This window comes from Oncorhynchus keta, chromosome 19 (assembly GCF_023373465.1).
Source record: "Oncorhynchus keta strain PuntledgeMale-10-30-2019 chromosome 19, Oket_V2, whole genome shotgun sequence".
NCBI lineage: Eukaryota > Metazoa > Chordata > Actinopteri > Salmoniformes > Salmonidae > Oncorhynchus > Oncorhynchus keta.
Window position 1 is genome coordinate 3,581,824 of NC_068439.1, and position 7,500 is coordinate 3,589,323.

The following is a 7,500-nucleotide window of genomic DNA, read 5'->3' on the forward strand; positions in this document are numbered from 1 at the left end:
CTACAGCCTTCCTAAATGGGGAGAGTTAGAGATCCTCCCTACAGCCTTACTAAATGGGGGAGAGTTAGAGATCCTCCTACAGCCCTAAACAGCCTTACTAAATGGGGGAGAGTTAGAGATCCTCCCTACAGCCTTACTAAATGGGGGATCCTCCCTACAGCCTTACTAAATGGGGAGGGAGAGATCCTCCCTAGAGCCTTACTAAATGGGGGAGAGTTAGAGATCATCCCTACAGCCTTACTAAAGGGGGAGAGTTAGAGATGCTCCCTACAGCCTTACTAAAGGGGGAGAGGGGTAGAGATCCTCCCTACAGCCTTACTAAATGGGGAGAGGGGTAGAGATCCTCCCTACAGCCTTACTAAAGGGGGGAGAGGTAGAGATCCTCCCTACAGCCTTACTAAATGGGGGAGAGGGGTAGAGATCCTTCCTACAGCCTTACTAAATGGGGAGAGGGGTAGAGATCCTCCCTACAGCCTTACTAAAGGGGGGAGAGGGGTAGAGATCCTCCCTACAGCCTTACTAAATGGGGGAGAGGGGTAGAGATCCTCCCTACAGCCTTACTAAAGGGGGGAGAGGGGTAGAGATCCTCCCTACAGCCTTACTAAAAGGGGGAGAGATGGGGGAGTTAGAGATCCTCCCTACAGCCTTACTAAATGGGGGAGAGGGGTAGAGATCCTCCCTACAGCCTTACTAAATGGGGGAGAGGGGTAGAGATCCTCCCTACAGCCTTACTAAATGGGGGAGGGAGAGATAGAGATCCTCCCTACAGCCTTACTAAATGGGGAGAGTTATAGATCCTCCCTACAGCCTTACTAAATGGGGGAGAGGGGAGAGATCCTCCCTACAGCCTGACTAAATGGGGGAGAGGGGTAGAGATCCTCCCTACAGCCTTACTAAATGGGGGAGAGTTAGAGATCCTCCCTACAGCCTTACTAAATGGGGGAGAGTTAGAGATCCTCCCTACAGCCTTACTAAATGGGGGAGAGTTAGAGATCCTCCCTACAGCCTTACTAAATGGGGGAGAGGGGGAGAGATCCTCCCTAGAGCCTTACTAAATGGGGGAGAGTTAGAGATCATCCCTACAGCCTTACTAAAGGGGGGAGAGTTAGAGATGCTCCCTACAGCCTTACTAAAGGGGGGAGAGGGGTAGAGATCCTCCCTACAGCCTTACTAAATGGGGGAGAGGGGTAGAGATCCTCCCTACAGCCTTACTAAAGGGGGGAGAGTTCGAGATCCTCCCTACAGCCTTACTAAATGGGGGAGAGGGGTAGAGATCCTTCCTACAGCCTTACTAAATGGGGGAGAGGAGTAGAGATCCTCCCTACAGCCTTACTAAAAGGGGGAGAGGGGTAGAGATCCTCCCTACAGCCTTACTAAATGGGGGAGAGGGGTAGAGATCCTCCCTACAGCCTTACTAAAGGGGGAGAGGGGTAGAGATCCTCCCTACAGCCTTACTAAAGGGGAGAGAGGGGTAGAGATCCTCCCTACAGCCTTACTAAATGGGGGAGAGGGGTAGAGATCCTCCCTACAGCCTTACTAAAGGGGAGAGAGGGGTAGAGATCCTCCCTACAGCCTTACTAAAGGAGGGGAGAGATAGAGATCCTCCCTACAGCCTTACTAAATGGGGGAGAGTTATAGATCCTCCCTACAGCCTTACTAAATGGGGGAGAGGGGGAGAGATCCTCCCTACAGCCTGACTAAATGGGGGAGAGGGGTAGAGATCCTCCCTACAGCCTTACTAAATGGGGGAGAGTTAGAGATCCTCCCTACAGCCTTACTAAATGGGGGAGAGGGGTAGAGATCCTCCCTACAGCCTTACTAAATGGGGGAGAGTTAGAGATCCTCCCTACAGCCTTACTAAATGGGGGAGAGGGGTAGAGATCCTCCCTACAGCCTTACTAAATGGGGGAGAGTTAGAGATCCTCCCTACAGCCTTACTAAATGGGGGATTGGGGTAGAGATGCTCCCTACAGCCTTACTAAATGGGGGAGAGTTAGAGATCCTCCCTACAGCCTTACTAAATGGGGGAGAGTTAGAGATCCTCCCTACAGCCTTACTAAATGGGGGAGGGTTAGAGATCCTCCCTACAGCCTTACTAAATGGGGGAGAGTTAGAGATCCTCCCTACAGCCTTACTAAATGGGGGAGAGTTAGAGATCCTCCCTACAGCCTTACTAAATGGGGGAGAGTTAGAGATCCTCCCTACAGCCTTACTAAAGGGGGGAGGGAGAGTTAGAGATGCTCCCTACAGCCTTACTAAAGGGGGGAGAGTTAGAGATCCTCCCTACAGCCTTACTTAAGGACGGGAGAGGGGTAGAGATCCTCCCTACAGCCTTACTAAATGGGGGAGAGGGGTAGAGATCCTCCTTACAGCCTTACTAAATGGGGGAGAGGGGTAGAGATCCTCCCTACAGCCTTACTAAAGGGGGAGAGTTAGAGATCCTCCCCACAGCCTTACTAAATGGGGGAGAGGGGTAGATATCCTCCCTACAGCCTTACTAAAGGAGGGAGAGGGGTCGAGATCCTCCCTACAGCCTTACTAAATGGGGGAGAGGGGTAGAGATCCTCCCTACAGCCTTACTAAAGGGGAGAGGGGTAGAGATCCTCCCTACAGCCTTACTAAAGGGGAGAGTTAGAGATCCTCCCCACAGCCTTACTAAATGGGGGAGAGTTAGAGATCATCCCTACAGCCTTACTAAAGGGGAGAGTTAGAGATCCTCCCCACAGCCTTACTAAATGGGGAGAGTTAGAGATCATCCCTACAGCCTTACTAAATGGGGGAGAGTTAGAGATCCTCCCTACAGCCTTACTAAAGGGGAGAGATAGAGATCCTCCCTTCAGCCTTACTAAATGGGGAGAGGGGTAGAGATCCTCCCTACAGCCTTACTAAAGGGGGAGAGGTAGAGATCCTCCCTTCAGCCTTACTAAATGGGGGAGAGGGGTAGAGATCCTCCCTACAGCCTTACTAAAGGGGGAAGAGGGGTCGAGATCCTCCCTACAGCCTTACTAAATGGGGGAGAGGGGTAGAGATCCTCCCTACAGCCTTACTAAAGGGGGAGAGTTAGAGATCCTCCCTACAGCCTTACTAAATGGGGGAGAGGGGTAGAGATCCTCCCTACAGCCTTACTAAATGGAGGAGAGGGGTAGAGATCCTCCCTACAGCCTTACTAAAGGGGGGAGAGTTAGAGATCCTCCCTACAGCCTTACTAAATGGGGGAGAGGGGTAGAGATCGTCCCTACAGCCTTACTAAATGGGGGAGAGGGGTAGAGATCCTCCCTACAGCCTTACTAAAGCAGGAGAGGTTAAAAGCTACAATAACACAAGCCCATATCTTCAACAACAAAGGCCTCCAAATATCATCCCCCTTTTCAAGGCTTCAGAGAAAACTTCCAGAAGTGCAGAAAACAATCGGTAAGGAAAAGAATGGCCCCCAAAACAGCAAGGAGAAATCAAATACGGTACAGAGTGCCTTTCTCAGGACGTAGAGATCCAGATAGATCCAGATATATCTAGTTCGTTCCAGATATATTTAGTTAGATCCAGATATATTTAGTTAGATCCAGTTAGATCCAGTTAGATCCAGATAGATCCAGTTAGATCCAGTTAGATCCAGATAGATCTAGTCCATGCAAAGTTAAGTTCACGACACAGCGCATTGTTTGCACAGACTGGTCTCTTTCTCATCTCCTGTGTATCTGCTGCTACAGGCCAATACTGTCTCTCTGCTGAACGTTGACCTTAGAATTCCCTTTGGGTTTTTGGTGAAAAATACATAGGAGGATCATCGCCATCACCTTGCTGCCTCATCTCAGGCAGACAATAGTAGATATTCCTTTCAGAGAGCTGAAGTTGTAAGGAGACAATTGCAAAGTCACCCTAATCTGCTTTTTTCGTCGTCGGCGCCGGGTTCCGTTGTCGTCGGCGGCGGGTTCCGCGCGGCGGCGGGTTCCGTTATCGTCGGCGGCGGGTTCCGTTGTCGGGCGGCGGCGGGTTCCGTTGTCGGCGGCGGCGGGGTTCGGGCCGGGTTTGTCGTCGGGTTCCGTTGTCGGCGGCGGGCGTTGTCGTCGGCGGCGGGTTCCGTTGTCGGCGGCGCGGGTTCCGTTGGCGGGTTGGGTTCCTGTTCAGTTAGATGCGGCGGGTTCCGTTGTCATCGTTCAGTTAGACGGGTTGGTCTGTATTTCCCTCTGTTCAGTTAGATGAGGGTGTGGTCTACATTTCCCTCTGTTCAGTTAGATGAGGGTGTGGTCTACATTTCCCTCTGTTCAGTTAGATGAGGGTGTGGTCTGTATTTCCCTCTGTTCAGTTAGATGAGGGTGTGGTCTGTATTTCTCACTGTTCAGTTAGATGAGGGTGTGGTCTACATTTCCCTCTGTTCAGTTAGATGAGGGTGTGGTCTGTATTTCTCTCTGTTCAGTTAGATGAGGGTGTGGTCTGTATATCTCTTCAGTTAGATGAGGGTGTGGTCTGTATTTCTCTTCAGTTAGATGAGGGTGTGGTCTGTATTTCTCTCTGTTCAGTTAGATGAGGGTGTGGTCTGTATTTCCCTCTGTTCAGTTAGATGATGGTGTGGTCTGTATTTCCCTCTGTTCAGTTAGATGAGGGTGTGATCTGTATTTCTGTTCAGTTAGATGATGGTGTGGTCTGTATTTCTGTTCAGTTAGATGAGGGTGTGGTCTGTATTTCTGTTCAGTTAGATGAGGGTGTGGTCTACATTTCCCTCTGTTCAGTTAGATGAGGGTGTGGTCTGTATTTCCCTCTGTTCAGTTAGATGAGGGTGTGGTCTGTATTTCCCTCTGTTCAGTTAGATGAGGGTGTGGTCTGTATTTCTGTTCAGTTAGATGAGGGTGTGGTCTGTATTTCTGTTCAGTTAGATGAGGGTGTGGTCTGTATTTCTCTCTGTTCAGTTAGATGAGGGTGTGGTCTGTATTTCCCTCTGTTCAGTTAGATGAGGGTGTGGTCTGTATTTCTGTTCAGTTAGATGAGGGTGTGGTCTGTATTTCTGTTCAGTTAGATGAGGGTGTGGTCTGTATTTCTCTCTGTTCAGTTAGATGAGGGTGTGGTCTGTATTTCCCTCTGTTCAGTTAGATGAGGGTGTGGTCTGTATTTCTGTTCAGTTAGATGAGGGTGTGGTCTGTATTTCTGTTCAGTTAGATGAGGGTGTGGTCTGTATTTCCCTCTGTTCAGTTAGATGAGGGTGTGGTCTGTATTTCCCTCTGTTCAGTTAGATGAGGGTGTGGTCTACATTTCCCTCTGTTCAGTTAGATGAGGGTGTGGTCTGTATTTCCCTCTGTTCAGTTAGATGATGGTGTGGTCTGTATTTCCCTCTGTTCAGTTAGATGAGGGTGTGGTCTGTATTTCTCTCTGTTCAGTTAGATGAGGGTGTGGTCTGTATTTCTGTTCAGTTAGATGAGGGTGTGGTCTGTATTTCCCTCTGTTCAGTTAGATGAGGGTGTGGTCTGTATTTCCCTCTGTTCAGTTAGATGAGGGTGTGGTCTGTATTTCTCTCTGTTCAGTTAGATGAGGGTGTGGTCTGTATTTCTCTTCAGTTAGATGAGGGTGTGGTCTGTATTTCCCTCTGTTCAGTTAGATGAGGGTGTGGTCTACATTTCCCTCTCTTCAGTTAGATGAGGGTGTGGTCTGTATTTCCCTCTGTTCAGTTAGATGAGGGTGTGGTCTGTATTTCTGTTCAGTTAGATGAGGGTGTGTATTTAGATGAGGGTGTGGTCTGTATTTCTGTTCAGTTAGATGAGGGTGTGGTCTGTATTTCCCTCTGTTCAGTTAGATGAGGGTGTGGTCTGTATTTCCCTCTGTTCAGTTAGATGAGGGTGTGGTCTGTATTTCTCTTCAGTTAGATGAGGGTGTGGTCTACATTTCCCTCTGTTCAGTTAGATGATGGTGTGGTCTGTCTTGTAAGAGGGGCACAGGCTCCTTCCGCCTTCCACTTCCTCTGCCTGCAAGGTGTGTGATGGGAGGGATTAAAGGAGGAAGAAGATGGAGAGGAGAGAGAGAGAGAGAGAGAGAGAGAGAGAGAGAGAGAGAGAGACAGAGAGAGAGAGACAGAGAGAGAGAGAGAGAGAGAGAGAGAGAGAGAGAGAGAGAGAGAGAGACAGAGACAGAGACAGAGACAGAGACAGAGAGAGAGACAGAGAGAGAGAGAGAGTGAGAGAGAGAGAGTGCGAGAGAGAGAGTGCGAGAGAGTGTGAGAGAGAGCGCGAGTGAGAGACAGAGAGACAGAGAGAGATTGAGAGAGAGAGAACGAGAGTGAGAGAGACAGAGACAGAGACAGAGAAAGTGAGAGAGAGAGAGAGAGAGAGAGAGGGAGAGAGAGAGAGAGAGAGAGAGAGAGAGAGAGAGAGAGAGAGAGAGAGAGAGAGAGAGAGAGAGAGAGAGAGAGAGAGAGAGAGAGAGAGAGAGAGAGAGAGAGAGAGAGAGAGAGAGAGAGGGGGAGAGAGTAAGGAAAAGAGGGAATAGGGGAGACTTGGAATGTAAAGGAGAGCGGGTTTATCAGAATGATGAGAGGAATATAGAGGCAGGATGGAACATGGTGATGAGACATGAAGAGAAAAGAGAGGATAAACATGGTTAGAGACATGACACACCATCAGTGTTGCTCTGCTTTACATGTCTAAACCTTGAAACAGAATAAATCAGTGACTTTACCATTGAAGGTTGAATGTGAAAAATTTTTAAAATGAAAGTACTAAAATTAAGAGGAAAGTTCCAGATGAAAAAAAGATACAAAGCAAAAATCCAGTCACATGACGTTGGCAGAGCTAGCAGCCTGTCCTGCAGGGACTTCAGATATTCCCTGTCCTGTAACTGAGACCCAGGGACTCAGATATTCCCTGTCTGTAACTGAGATCCAGTCACATCCCTGTCCTGTAACTGGCAGAGCTAGCAGCCTGTCCTGTAACTGAGACCCAGGGACTTCAGACATTCCCTGTCCTGTAACTGAGACCCAGGGACTTCAGATACTCCCTGTCCTGTAACTGAGACCCAGGGACTTCAGACATTCCCTGTCCTGTAACTGAGACCCAGGGACTTCAGATATTCCCTGTCCTGTAACTGAGACCCAGGGACTTCAGACATTCCCTGTCCTGTATCTGAGACCCAGGGACTTCAGATATTCCCTGTCCTGTAACTGAGACCCAGGGACTTCAGATATTCCCTGTCCTGTAACTGAGACCCAGGGACTTCAGATATTCCCTGTCCTGTAACTGAGACCCAGGGACTTCAGATACTCCCTGTCCTGTAACTGAGACCCAGGGACTTCAGATATTCCCTGTCCTGTAACTGAGACCCAGGGACTTCAGATATTCCCTGTCCTGTAACTGAGACCCAGGGACTTCAGATATTCCCTGTCCTGTAACTGAGACCCAGGGACTTCAGATATTCCCTGTCCTGTAACTGAGACCCAGGGACTTCAGATATTCCCTGTCCTGTAACTGAGACCCAGGGACTTCAGATAATCCCTGTCCTGTAACTGAGACCCAGGGACTT

At 49.2% G+C, this 7,500-nt stretch overlaps 1 protein-coding gene across 1 annotated transcript in view; it reads right to left on the bottom strand.

The window, feature by feature from the left end:
* Positions 1 to 4,167: 4,167 nt before the first annotated feature.
* Positions 4,168 to 7,500, bottom strand: part of LOC118378371 (CUB and sushi domain-containing protein 1-like) — a 926,375-nt gene continuing 923,042 nt past the window's right edge. Inside the window, 1 exon segment of the mRNA XM_052471760.1 lies at positions 4,168 to 5,951. The gene's annotated coding sequence lies outside the window, so the exon portion shown is untranslated.